Source organism: Rhodamnia argentea, chromosome 1, assembly GCF_020921035.1.
Source record: "Rhodamnia argentea isolate NSW1041297 chromosome 1, ASM2092103v1, whole genome shotgun sequence".
In the NCBI taxonomy this organism is placed as follows: domain Eukaryota; kingdom Viridiplantae; phylum Streptophyta; class Magnoliopsida; order Myrtales; family Myrtaceae; genus Rhodamnia; species Rhodamnia argentea.
In genome coordinates this window covers 3,538,377-3,549,419 of record NC_063150.1, presented here as the reverse complement: position 1 = coordinate 3,549,419, position 11,043 = coordinate 3,538,377, and the positions used below count along the sequence as shown (strand labels likewise).

The following is an 11,043-nucleotide window of genomic DNA, read 5'->3' as shown; positions in this document are numbered from 1 at the left end:
AATTCCAGGAGGGAATGTCCGAAGTTTTTTTTTTCCCCCGTAATGTCCAAAGTTGAATGGGAGTTAATTAGGTACAACCACAAACTTGAGATGTCGCGAATCATTTCGGCAAAGATGGGTCCCTCCAGCGTGCCGTTGGTTGAAAAAGTGGGAGTAGAATCTCTGAGCGCTTCCCATAAGAAACTATTCTTCGGACCTCAATCCCAGTCATTTTAAAGCTTGGTCTCGTATCGAATAAGTATATACTTGTGTATGTACGTCTCTGCTCTTCTCTATAATGGTTGTATAATCGTGCTCAGTTTGCATTGGAAGTAAGTTAATGGATGCACAAGGAAAAGGACCGACGGAAGAAAGTTATAAGACAAAACATCGTGTTGGAGACGTCTAATCTCGGGTAAACTTCTAGGAAATGTCGCGCCTGAGTCCACTCGGATAAGGGGTTCGGTTGATCTCACGTTATAAAATGCATGCAGTTTGACTCCCGACATATATTGCAAAACCAAGCATCAGAGCTTTTCTCCTCGTCTTTTGCTATTTGCATTGTGCCACCCTTACCTCGTTCGAGGATCACGAGCCCCTGCGTCTCTCTTTCGAGCGATGACGAGCATTCTCCGTGGCGGCTTCATTCGCCACGAGGTCGCCCTCGACTTGCCCGCTGAGCGCAAGTTCGCCAAGCAATGGCGCTTGGCTCGGAGCGCTCGCTCTGATCATCCAGGCTCCCTCTTCCACATTGATCAGTCACGGCTCACCAAGCTGGTCAACGACAAGGACCTCGGCCACCTCCGGGAATTCGGCGGGGTCGGGAAAGTCGCCTCCACACTCGAAACTGATGTCTCGGCCTGGATAAGGGGCGACCCCGACGACGTCTCTCGTAGGCAAGATGCTTTTGGCGTCAACTCATACAAGAAGCCGCCCGCCAAGGGCTTCTTCCACTTCGTGTTCGAGGCTTTCAAGGACCTCATGATCATGATTCATCTTGTTTGCGCTAGGCTTTCGCTCGGTTTCGGGATCAAGGAGAACGGGGTCAAGGAAGGCTGGTATGATGGCGGGAGCATATTCGCCGCGGTGTTCCTCGTGATCGCCGTGTCGGCCGTGAGCAATTACCGCCGGAACCGGCAGTTCGAAAAATTGTCTCAGGTGAGCGCTAACATTCTCATCGATGTGATAAGGAAGGGTCGTCGGCAGCGGGTTTCCATGTTCGAGATCGTCGTCGGAGATGTCGTTTGTTTAAAGATCGGCGATCAAGTTCCGGCAGACGGACTGTTCCTGGACGGGCATTCCTTGCAGGTATGGACGACAATTTGTACTGGTTCGACGCATTAGATTTTTTTTCTTTTATCAGAACGCATTAGATTAGATATGCATATTAACTCACGTTGGTTCCCTCCAGAAATATGTGTATAAATATGAGCAAAGTTTGAATAATTAGCCCAAAAACTCGTAGAAGAGCATCATATTCTGCTTGATGCCCGGCAATTTTTCATTTGGATAGTCTTGATTCTATGACAAAAGGGGAAAAGTAATGGTGTTGATATTCTAGTCATAGTAGAACAAACTCTGTCGAAAAAAAAATAAAATTCTACTGGAAAAGGTTAGGTTAAAACATAATCCATTTGTTCTTGTTTCGTGTTTGTTCATGTTTCGTTTTTCTTTGCTTCAAGTTAAGGCCAGAATGCTTCGTATTGTGTAATCCTAGCGTCCCTAAACCATGTGCGACGTTTGTGTTGTCAATTTAGGTAGATGAATCGAGCATGACCGGGGAGAGTGATCACGTAGAAGTGAACCGCAATGAGAATCCATTCCTGTTCTCTGGAACAAAGGTCGCTGATGGGTATGCTCAGATGCTGGTTACCTCTGTCGGCATGAACACGACGTGGGGCGAGATGATGAGCACTATCAGCCGCGACAACAGCGAGCAGACCCCTTTACAGGCTCGGCTCAACAAGCTCACCTCGTCCATTGGCAAAGTCGGCTTGGCGGTCGCTTTCCTTGTTCTCGTGGTCCTGCTGATTCGCTATTTCACGGGAAACACACAGGACGAGAACGGGAACCGGGAATATGTTGCAGGCCAAACCACGGGTGGTGATATCATGAATTCCGTGGTGGGCATCATCATGGTGGTCGAAATTCCTGTAGGCTTGCCGCTCGCGGTAATCCTCACTCTTGCATATTCGATGAAGAGGATGATGGCAGATCAGGCCATGGTGAGGAAGCTTTCGGCCTGCGAGACAATGGGGTCGGCCACCACTATTTGCACCGACAAGACTGGCAGTCTCACAATGAACCAGATGAAGGTGACGAAGTTCTGGGTCGGCCAAGACTCCCTGGCAGAAAACGCCTACTCCTCTGCCTCCAAGTATGTCCTGGATTTGATTCAGGATGGGGTCGCTTTGAACACCACGGGCAGCGTCTATAGGCCGTCTTGGGGATGTGAGTATGAGTTCTCGGGTAGTCCGACCGAGAAAGCAATTCTATCCTGGGCGGTTTCACAACTGACCGTGGACATGGAGGAGACCAAGAAGGGCTGTGAAGTCATCCGAGTCGAAGCCTTCAACTCGCAGAAGAAGAGAAGCGGTGTCCTAACAAAGAAGAGCGTGGACGACACATTCCATGTGCACTGGAAAGGAGCGGCAGAGATGGTCTTGGCCATGTGTTCAAGCTTTTATGACGGGTCGGGGATAGAGAAAGATTTGGATGGAGATGAACGGATGAGATTCGAGCAGATTATCCAGGGAATGGCGGCGAGCAGCCTCAGGTGCATCGCTTTTGCTCATAAACAAGTCTCCGAGGAAGCAATCAAAGAAAGAAAAGACGGGAAGAAGATCCAAGACGACAGCCTGACATTACTGGGACTTGTCGGCATTAAGGACCCATGCCGTCCCGGCGTGAAGAGTGCCGTCCAAGCTTGTCAGGACGCGGGAGTGAACATCAAGATGATAACGGGAGACAACATCTTCACCGCTAAGGCCATTGCTGCAGAATGCGGGCTTCTCAGGCCCGGGGATGATGCCTTCAATGGAGCCGTCGTGGAAGGAGCTGAGTTCCGCAATTACACGCCCGAGGAGAGGCTTCGAAGAGTCGAGAAAATCCAGGTCATGGCGAGATCCTTGCCTTTCGATAAGCTTCTCATGGTTCAATGCCTGAAGCAGAAAGGTCATGTGGTTGCCGTCACTGGGGATGGCACGAACGACGCACCGGCCCTCAAGGAAGCCGACATTGGGCTCTCGATGGGCATCCAAGGCACTGAGGTTGCCAAGGAGAGCTCCGACATTGTCATCCTCGACGAAACTTCGCCTCTGTGGTGACGATGCTGCGGTGGGGTCGATGCATCTACAATAACATCCAGAAGTTCATCCAATTCCAGCTCACTATGAATGTTGCGGCCCTTGTCATCAACTTCATGGCGGCGATCTCCTCCGGCGATGTCCCCCTGACAGCAGTCCAGCTCTTATGGGTGAACCTAATCATGGACACGCTCGGCGCCCTCGCCCTCGCCACAGAGCGACCCACCAGGGAGCTCATGGAGAAGCCCCCCGTGGGCCGGACCGAGCCGCTCATAACCAACATCATGTGGAGGAACCTTGTGGCCCAAGCAACATACCAAAATGTTAGAAAGAGTCAAAGTTGTTTTTTCATGTTTTTGATAAAATATCTAGTCATGTGTGTTGTCCTATTCAATAGGAAGTTTCTGTTACTAAAACTTAGTGGATCCTAGTTTTTAGGAATGGGTTGCAGCATGATGCTACACATGGGTCAAGTTAGTTGCTATTGTTTTGGCTATTGTTAGCCTTTTCGTTGTAGTACAGTCTTTTATGGAGACTAGTTGATCATTGAATAAAGTAGAGTGCAGAAGCATTCATTCCCATCGTGTTCTCATCTCTCTCTTTTAACAGTGGTATCAGAGCTAGGTTAGCAAAAGAAAGTGAGGGTTGAGAGTTGAGAGTAAAACATGTGAGGAAAGAGAGTCTTGCAGCAAGCTTTTTTGTGCAGCAAGAATCATGGCCACAAAATCCAATTTTGTCCAACCGGCAATCCCTCGCTTTGATGGTCATTATGACCATTGGAGCATGTTGATGGAAAATTTTCTAAGGTCCAAAGAATATTGGGAGGTTGTTTCTTCTAGAATTGCAGAACCGGAAGGAGCAACTTTGACTGCTGCACAACAAACAACTCATGAAGTGGCAAAGTTGAAGGACCTCAAAGCAAAGAACTATTTGTTTCAAGCAATAGACAGGTCCATCATGGAGACAATCCTTTGCAAGGATACTTCCAAGCAAATATGGGATTCCATGAAGAAGAAGTATCAAGGCTCTGCAAGAGCAAAGAGGCAACAACTACAAGCTCTTCGTACGGAGTTCAAAACACTATGGATGAAATCAGGGGAGTCGGTTACTGATTATTTTTCAAGAACAATGGCAATTGTCAATAAGATGCGCATCCACGGTGACAAGACAGAGGATGTCACCATTGTCGAAAAAATTCTTCGATCCTTGACATCAAAATTCAATTTTGTTGTCTGTGCCATAGAAGAAGCTAAAGATATTGAAGAACTTTCAATTGACGAACTGCAAGGTTCTTTATTGGTTCACGAATAGAAACTCCAACACCAAGATACGGAAGAACAAGCCTTGAAGACCTCTACTAATTTTCGTCATTCTTCAGCAATAAGAATGAATAATGATAGAGGGAGAGGAAGAGGATTCCACCAACGCAGCAGCACCATCAATCCAAGAATTGAAGGCTCTTCCTCCGATGATGCACGAAATAGAGGTCGAGGACGGTATCCAACTGGTTTCAAGCCAAAACCAACAGATAAATCTAAAATTGAATGCTTTAGATGCCACAAGTATAGACACTACAAGTCCGAATGTAGAACCAATCTCGGTCAACATGTGGGGGCAACGAATTTTGCTGCAGCAAATGAAGAAGAAGGAGAAACACTCCTAATGGCATGTCGGGAGAAAGAGATGTCTTCATCAAATTTATGATACCTTGACACTGGCCGTAGTAATCATATGTGTGGCAACAAGGATGCATTTTCTTCAATCGATGATACCCACCGCACCAAAGTGAAGCTTGGAGATGATTCTACCATTTCAGTCATGGGAAAAGGTATTGTTCAAATCTCTTCAAAGAGGAAAACGCAGACCATTAATGATGTTTTCTATGTTCCTGAATTGAAGACAAACCTCATGAGTGCCGGCCAATTACTTGAGAAGGGGTATGAAATTGTATTTAAAGGTGGAGTTTGCCGGATTTATGATCGCAGACAAAACTTGCTTGTTCAAGTTGATATGACACCAAACAGAATGTTTCGTCTTCATCTTCATGATTCTGCTCATGCTTGCTACACGGCAAAATTAAAGGAGGAAGCATGGATTTGGCATTTTAGATATGGGCATCTTAATTTTGGTGGCTTGCGGACACTTCATCAAAAGCAGATAGTGGAAGGACTTCCTCCAATTACAATCCCATCGGGAGTTTGCGAAGACTGTGTTGTCGGCAAACAACATCGAGCTCGGTTTCCACATGGCAAGGCGTGGAGGGCTAAGAAGCAGCTTGAGCTAGTCCATTTAGATCTTTGTGGTCCAATCACACCAATTTCTAATGGAGGTAAACGATATCCGATCACATTCATTGATGATTTCAGTCGAAAAGTGTGGGTGTATTTCTTGCAAGAAAAATCTGAAGCCTTTGAAGCATTCAAGAATTTCAAAAGTTTTGTTGAAAAGGAAAGTGGCAATCAAATCAAAGTTCTTCGCACTGATCGTGGAGGGGAGTACAAGTCTCTTGAGTTTGATGTTTTTTGTACGAAGCATGGAATTCGTAGGCAACTTACTGCAGCCTATACACCACAACAAAATGGTGTATGTGAGAGGAAGAATTGAACCATCCTCAACATGGTTCGAAGTCTACTGCGAAGAAGTGGAATTCCAAAGAAGTTCTGGCCAAAGGCAGTAAATTGGAGTGTCCATCTCTTGAATAGAAGCCCCACACTTGCTGTTCTAAATATGACTCCTGAAGAAGCTTGGAATGGACGAAGGCCAACAGTTGATTACTTCAAAATTTTTGGGTGTATTGCATATGCCCACGTTCCAGATCAAAAAAGGAAAAAAGCTTGATGATAAGGGAGTAAAATGCATCTTTCTTGGTGTAAGTGATCAAACAAAAGCTTACAATCTCTATGATCCTGTGACCAAGAAGATAATAATCAGCCGTGATGTGGTGTTTGATGAAGAAAGATTCTGGCCTTGGAATGATCAATCTAAAGGTGTTGCACCGGTTGCGGTTGATTTTGAAGAAATTGGTGAAGAAGACCAACACAATTTGGCCTCAGCTAGTAACAATTCTGACCCTATTGAAGAGGAGGAGCAGCAGCCCAATTCCGAAGCTGCTGCAACACATGGTGAATGCCCCCAACGTCACCAACAAAGGCCAGCATGGATGAGAGATTATGAGGTCTCCGGAGTCGAACAAAGTGAAGACCCATTAACTCATTTTGCTTTGTTTGCAGATAGTGATCCAACTATTTTTGATGAAGCAGTAAAACATCAAAAGTGGAGAGATGCAATGGATGCTGAAATTGAAGCAATTGAGAAAAACAACACTTGGGAATTAACAAATCTTCCCAAAGGCCACAACACTATTGGGGTCAAGTGGGTCTACAAGACAAAGCTGAACAAGGATGGTGGCATTGACAAATACAAGGCGCGTCTGGAGGCAAAAGGCTACAAGCAAGAATTCGACATGGACTATAAAGAGGTGTTCGCGCCTGTTGCGAGACTTGACACAATTTGGTTGGTGATTGCATTAGCAGCACAAAAATCGTGGTCCATCCATCAGTTAGATGTGAAGTCTACCTTTTTACATGGCGATCTCCAAGAACAGGTATTTATTGACCAACCTCCTGGATATGTGAAGCCTTATTGTGAGCATAAAGTATACAAATTAAAGAAGGCTTTATATGGATTAAAGCAAGCTCCTCGAGCTTGGTACAGTAGGATTGAAGCTTATTTTTTGAAGGAAGGGTTTGCCAAGTGTCCCTATGAACATACTTTGTTTATTGAGGTTGGCCATGGTAGAAAACTACTTCTGGTATGCTTGTATGTAGATGATCTCATTTACACAGGGAATGATGGTGCCATGATGGAGACATTTAAGCAATCCATGATGCATGAATTTGAGATGACAGATCTCGGGTTAATGCACTATTTCTTAGGCATTGAAGTTAATCGATCTATTTCTTGGTACATTTGTCTGCCAAAAGAAATATGTGTAGGAGGTTTTGGAGAAGTTTCGGTTGAAGGATTGCAATTCGGTTGCCACACCAACAAAGGTTGGATTAAAGCTCACCAAAGATCCTAGTGGAAGGATAGTGAACAACACCATGTACAAGCAAATTGTAGGAAGTCTGATATACTTAACAGCAATAAGGCCGGACATCATGTATGGTGTTAGTCTCATTAGTAGATACATGGAGAGTCCCACCGAAAAACACCTTCAGGCTGCTAAGCGTATTTTACACTATTTGAAAGGGACTGCATCTCTTGGGTTGTTTTACAAGAAAGGAGAAAGTTCAAATTTATTTGGTTTTACTGACGGTGATTATGCGGGTGATATTGATAATAGAAAAAGCACCTCGGGCTATGTATTTATGCTTGGTTCAGCGGTTGTCTCGTGGTCTTCAAAGAAACAACCCTTAGTCACTCTTTCAACAATAGAAGCCGAATTTGTGGCTGACACATCAAGTCTTGTCGCGACCTTCAAAAAATAACGAGTTAATTTTCGGGCTAATGGATTATCGGGTTAATTAATTAACTAACCTAACTCGGACTCTCCCAAGTCCATACCAAATCGCAACTTAAGGTTCAAATAATTTAACGTGCAACGTGTTTTGAATTTGGAGTCGCCACTAATCATTTTCGGTAGGTTGATTAGAAACCTAAATAAAATAGCGGGAGAAAACTATATTATTTCCGCGAACCAGAGATTTTGAATTCGGGGATTTGGTTACGTCAGATTTCTCTAACGCCCTTTCGGTACCATTTTCATGAAAAATATTTGATTTGGCAATTTTGATGGATTTTACTTGAAATTCAAAGATGCAATTTTTTTGGTTTTTTATCTTCTTTTTTATGAGAATGTAAAACATTGAACTTTGTGCGATATATACCATGGATGATTTAGAAAGAAAGAAAACGCAGCCAAGCACGAGTATTTACAGAAATAAATTAACATGTAATAATGCTAAAATTTGGAACACGTGTCATGTCTAAAATAAACAAACAAATGTTCAAACCAAACGATTACATTTTTGTAGATCGAGATGGAAAGGATTACCTTCTATTACACAAAATCTTACTCACATACACGTTATAGTTCCCTTCAAGATCTCGGACCTGGAAGAACGCGGCTGTCGTCGAAAATGGCAAGCAATGGCGTTGTTGGGTTGCGAAGGGGAGTAATATGTGTCGGGACTCGTCGAAGATGATGCTTGACTAAAACTCTTTTCTTCACTCTCGAATTTTCTCTTCTGATTTTTCTCAAGAACTCTCTTTTTCCTCTCTAAAAATTCCTCTCAAAAACTCTCTCAAAACTCTCTCAATTCTCTTCCACTCCCCCTCCAAGAGCTCTCTACATTCTCTATCACCAAAATTCTCTTTTTCAATTCTCAAGAACTCTCCCTCTTTTATAGCCAAATTTCTCCACCCTTCATTCTTCATCTTCATTTCTTCACCTTCCATTTTCATCTTCCCTTCTTCATCTTCATTTCTTCACCTTCCATTTTCATCTTCCCTTCTTCATCTTCATTTCTTCACCTTCCATTTTCATCTTCCCTTCATCACCTTCCCTTCATCATCTTCCCTTCTTCATCTTCTTTTGGTATTTGCAATACAATCCCTGAAGTTCCAAGTATTTGCAATGCGGTCCCTGAAATTTTAAGTATTTGCAATACAGTCCCCGAAGTTTCAAATCTTCTCGGTGTATTTTTCCATCCCGTGCCTGGTCTAGACGCATGCTAAATTAAGTGTTCTGCTTGCCCAATTATATGCCAATGCAATGTACGCTAAAAATAAATATGTGAGATGATTTTTATTTAGAACTAAAATTAGCTCTAATTTTTATGCAAAAAAAAGATTAGTCAAAGTTTAGGCGTCAACAGCTGCCCCTCTTTGAGTGGAGGCTCGTAGAGGTTCCGCTCAAAGACAAAATTGAACCCTAAATTTTGACGGTGCAAATGATGAATGAACTTTTTGGCGGGAGTTTTAATCCCATTTTTTATGTAATGAAGTGATGCATGATATGCAAGACTGTAAATAACATGTGCCAAAATTTCCCTTTTTCATGTTAGAGAAACCTGCACATGGATCGCATACAAGAATACATGTTTTACCAAATTTCTCGTAAGCTAATGGTTCTCTTAATTTCCAAGCTTCTTTTGCGAGATGCAAGGATTTTAAGGTATTTGGCCTATCCGTTATCGGAGACTTCTCCCTAATGCAAGACAACGCAAGATATGTGTGTCGTTTGAGATCACAAGAGCTACGTCGTTGTGAGTCGAAAGAAGTGAAATCAAGTTCACAAGAGCTACGTCGTTGTGAGTTGATTAAATGTCGAAATCGCCGGTGCATATGTCTTCACGATTCGATAAAGGGGAACCAAAATCATAATAGCTACGTCGTTATGATTTGGTTTGGATCAAAACCATGGGTGCTTATGTCTTCATGATTTGATAAAGGAGCCGAAAATCATAAGAGCTATGTCATTATGAGCCGACTAAAGGTCAAGATCACCGGTGCATACGTCTTCGTGATCCGAGACCGAAATCATAAGAGCTACGTCGTTATGATTTGATAAGATGTCAAGATCGCCAGTGCATATGTCTTCACGACCTGACAGAAGAGGCATATTGCCTGAATTGAACAATATTTGATAGGAGCACCATCGAATGGAATCGATAAGTACAAAAGGGGCATATTGCACGAATTGAATCATAACAACTATCATCGAAGAGTTGTTAATTTGAAAAGGGGTTCGAGAAAACTTACCTGGGTTTTACGAGACCGAAATCATAAGAGCTACGTCGTTATGATTTGATAAGATGTCAAGATCGCCAGTGCATATGTCTTCACGACCTGGGTTTACGAGACCGAAATCATAAGAGCTACGTCATTATGATTTGATAAGATGTCAAGATCGCCGGTGCATATGTCTTCACGACCTGATAGAAGAGGCATATTGCTTGGGTTCTCCAAACGAATAACCAAGGAACGAGGTAGATTGCTTGTATCGTACCTGTTTAATCAGTTGAGATGAACATGATCAATTGTTAACGCAACATGATACGTCCATAAATTCTTGAATTTTTTGTTTACATTGCAAAGCTCCACTGGGAATTTGTCAATAAGGAAAGCGATCTAATCCTTTTGACGAGTTTGATCAAATCAAATGAGGAACCTTTAATCAGAAAGGACTTCCACTCAATCTCATGGAAAGGTTCAGGTTGAAGATATACTTACCCGAGGATTTGAAAGATTACCTGGCGGACATTTGCCAGCAAAACTTGCTCATTCAATAATCCTTGGATGAATTTCGAGACCTTGGGAGGGAACTCGAACATCGGGAATGTATTACCTATCATAGAATGTCGGAGGTAACATACACAAACATATTCAACAATGAGTATAATGCAATCACTCATACTATGGTTCATGCATAACCATTCATCAAGTTTGCATTACCAATTTTGTCCAGGGGAGGTTCTCACATTACGAATACCTCGAATGTGAGCTGAATGGGGGACTTCGGTCCGAAAGGGCTTTCTCTCACTCTCGAGAAAAGCTATTTATCCCGTCTGCGGGATTCAAGAGAAATCACTCAATCTTTCCATCATCGCATTCGATAAGGATCCAAGTAATCTCGCAATTGATACGACCGAGCCGATCCGGAGGTCTTAATTAGGACCGTAATGAGAGCTAGGTCAAAGGTTTACAAAGGGGACTCTAGTTGAGTCGAGGGCTCTTGAAATGAATTTCTTCATCA

At 43.3% G+C, this 11,043-nt stretch overlaps 1 pseudogene; it reads left to right on the top strand.

Moving 5' to 3' along the window:
• The first annotated feature begins 597 nt into the window (after positions 1-597).
• The window catches only part of LOC125313627, an 18,825-nt pseudogene continuing 8,379 nt past the window's right edge, over positions 598-11,043 (top strand).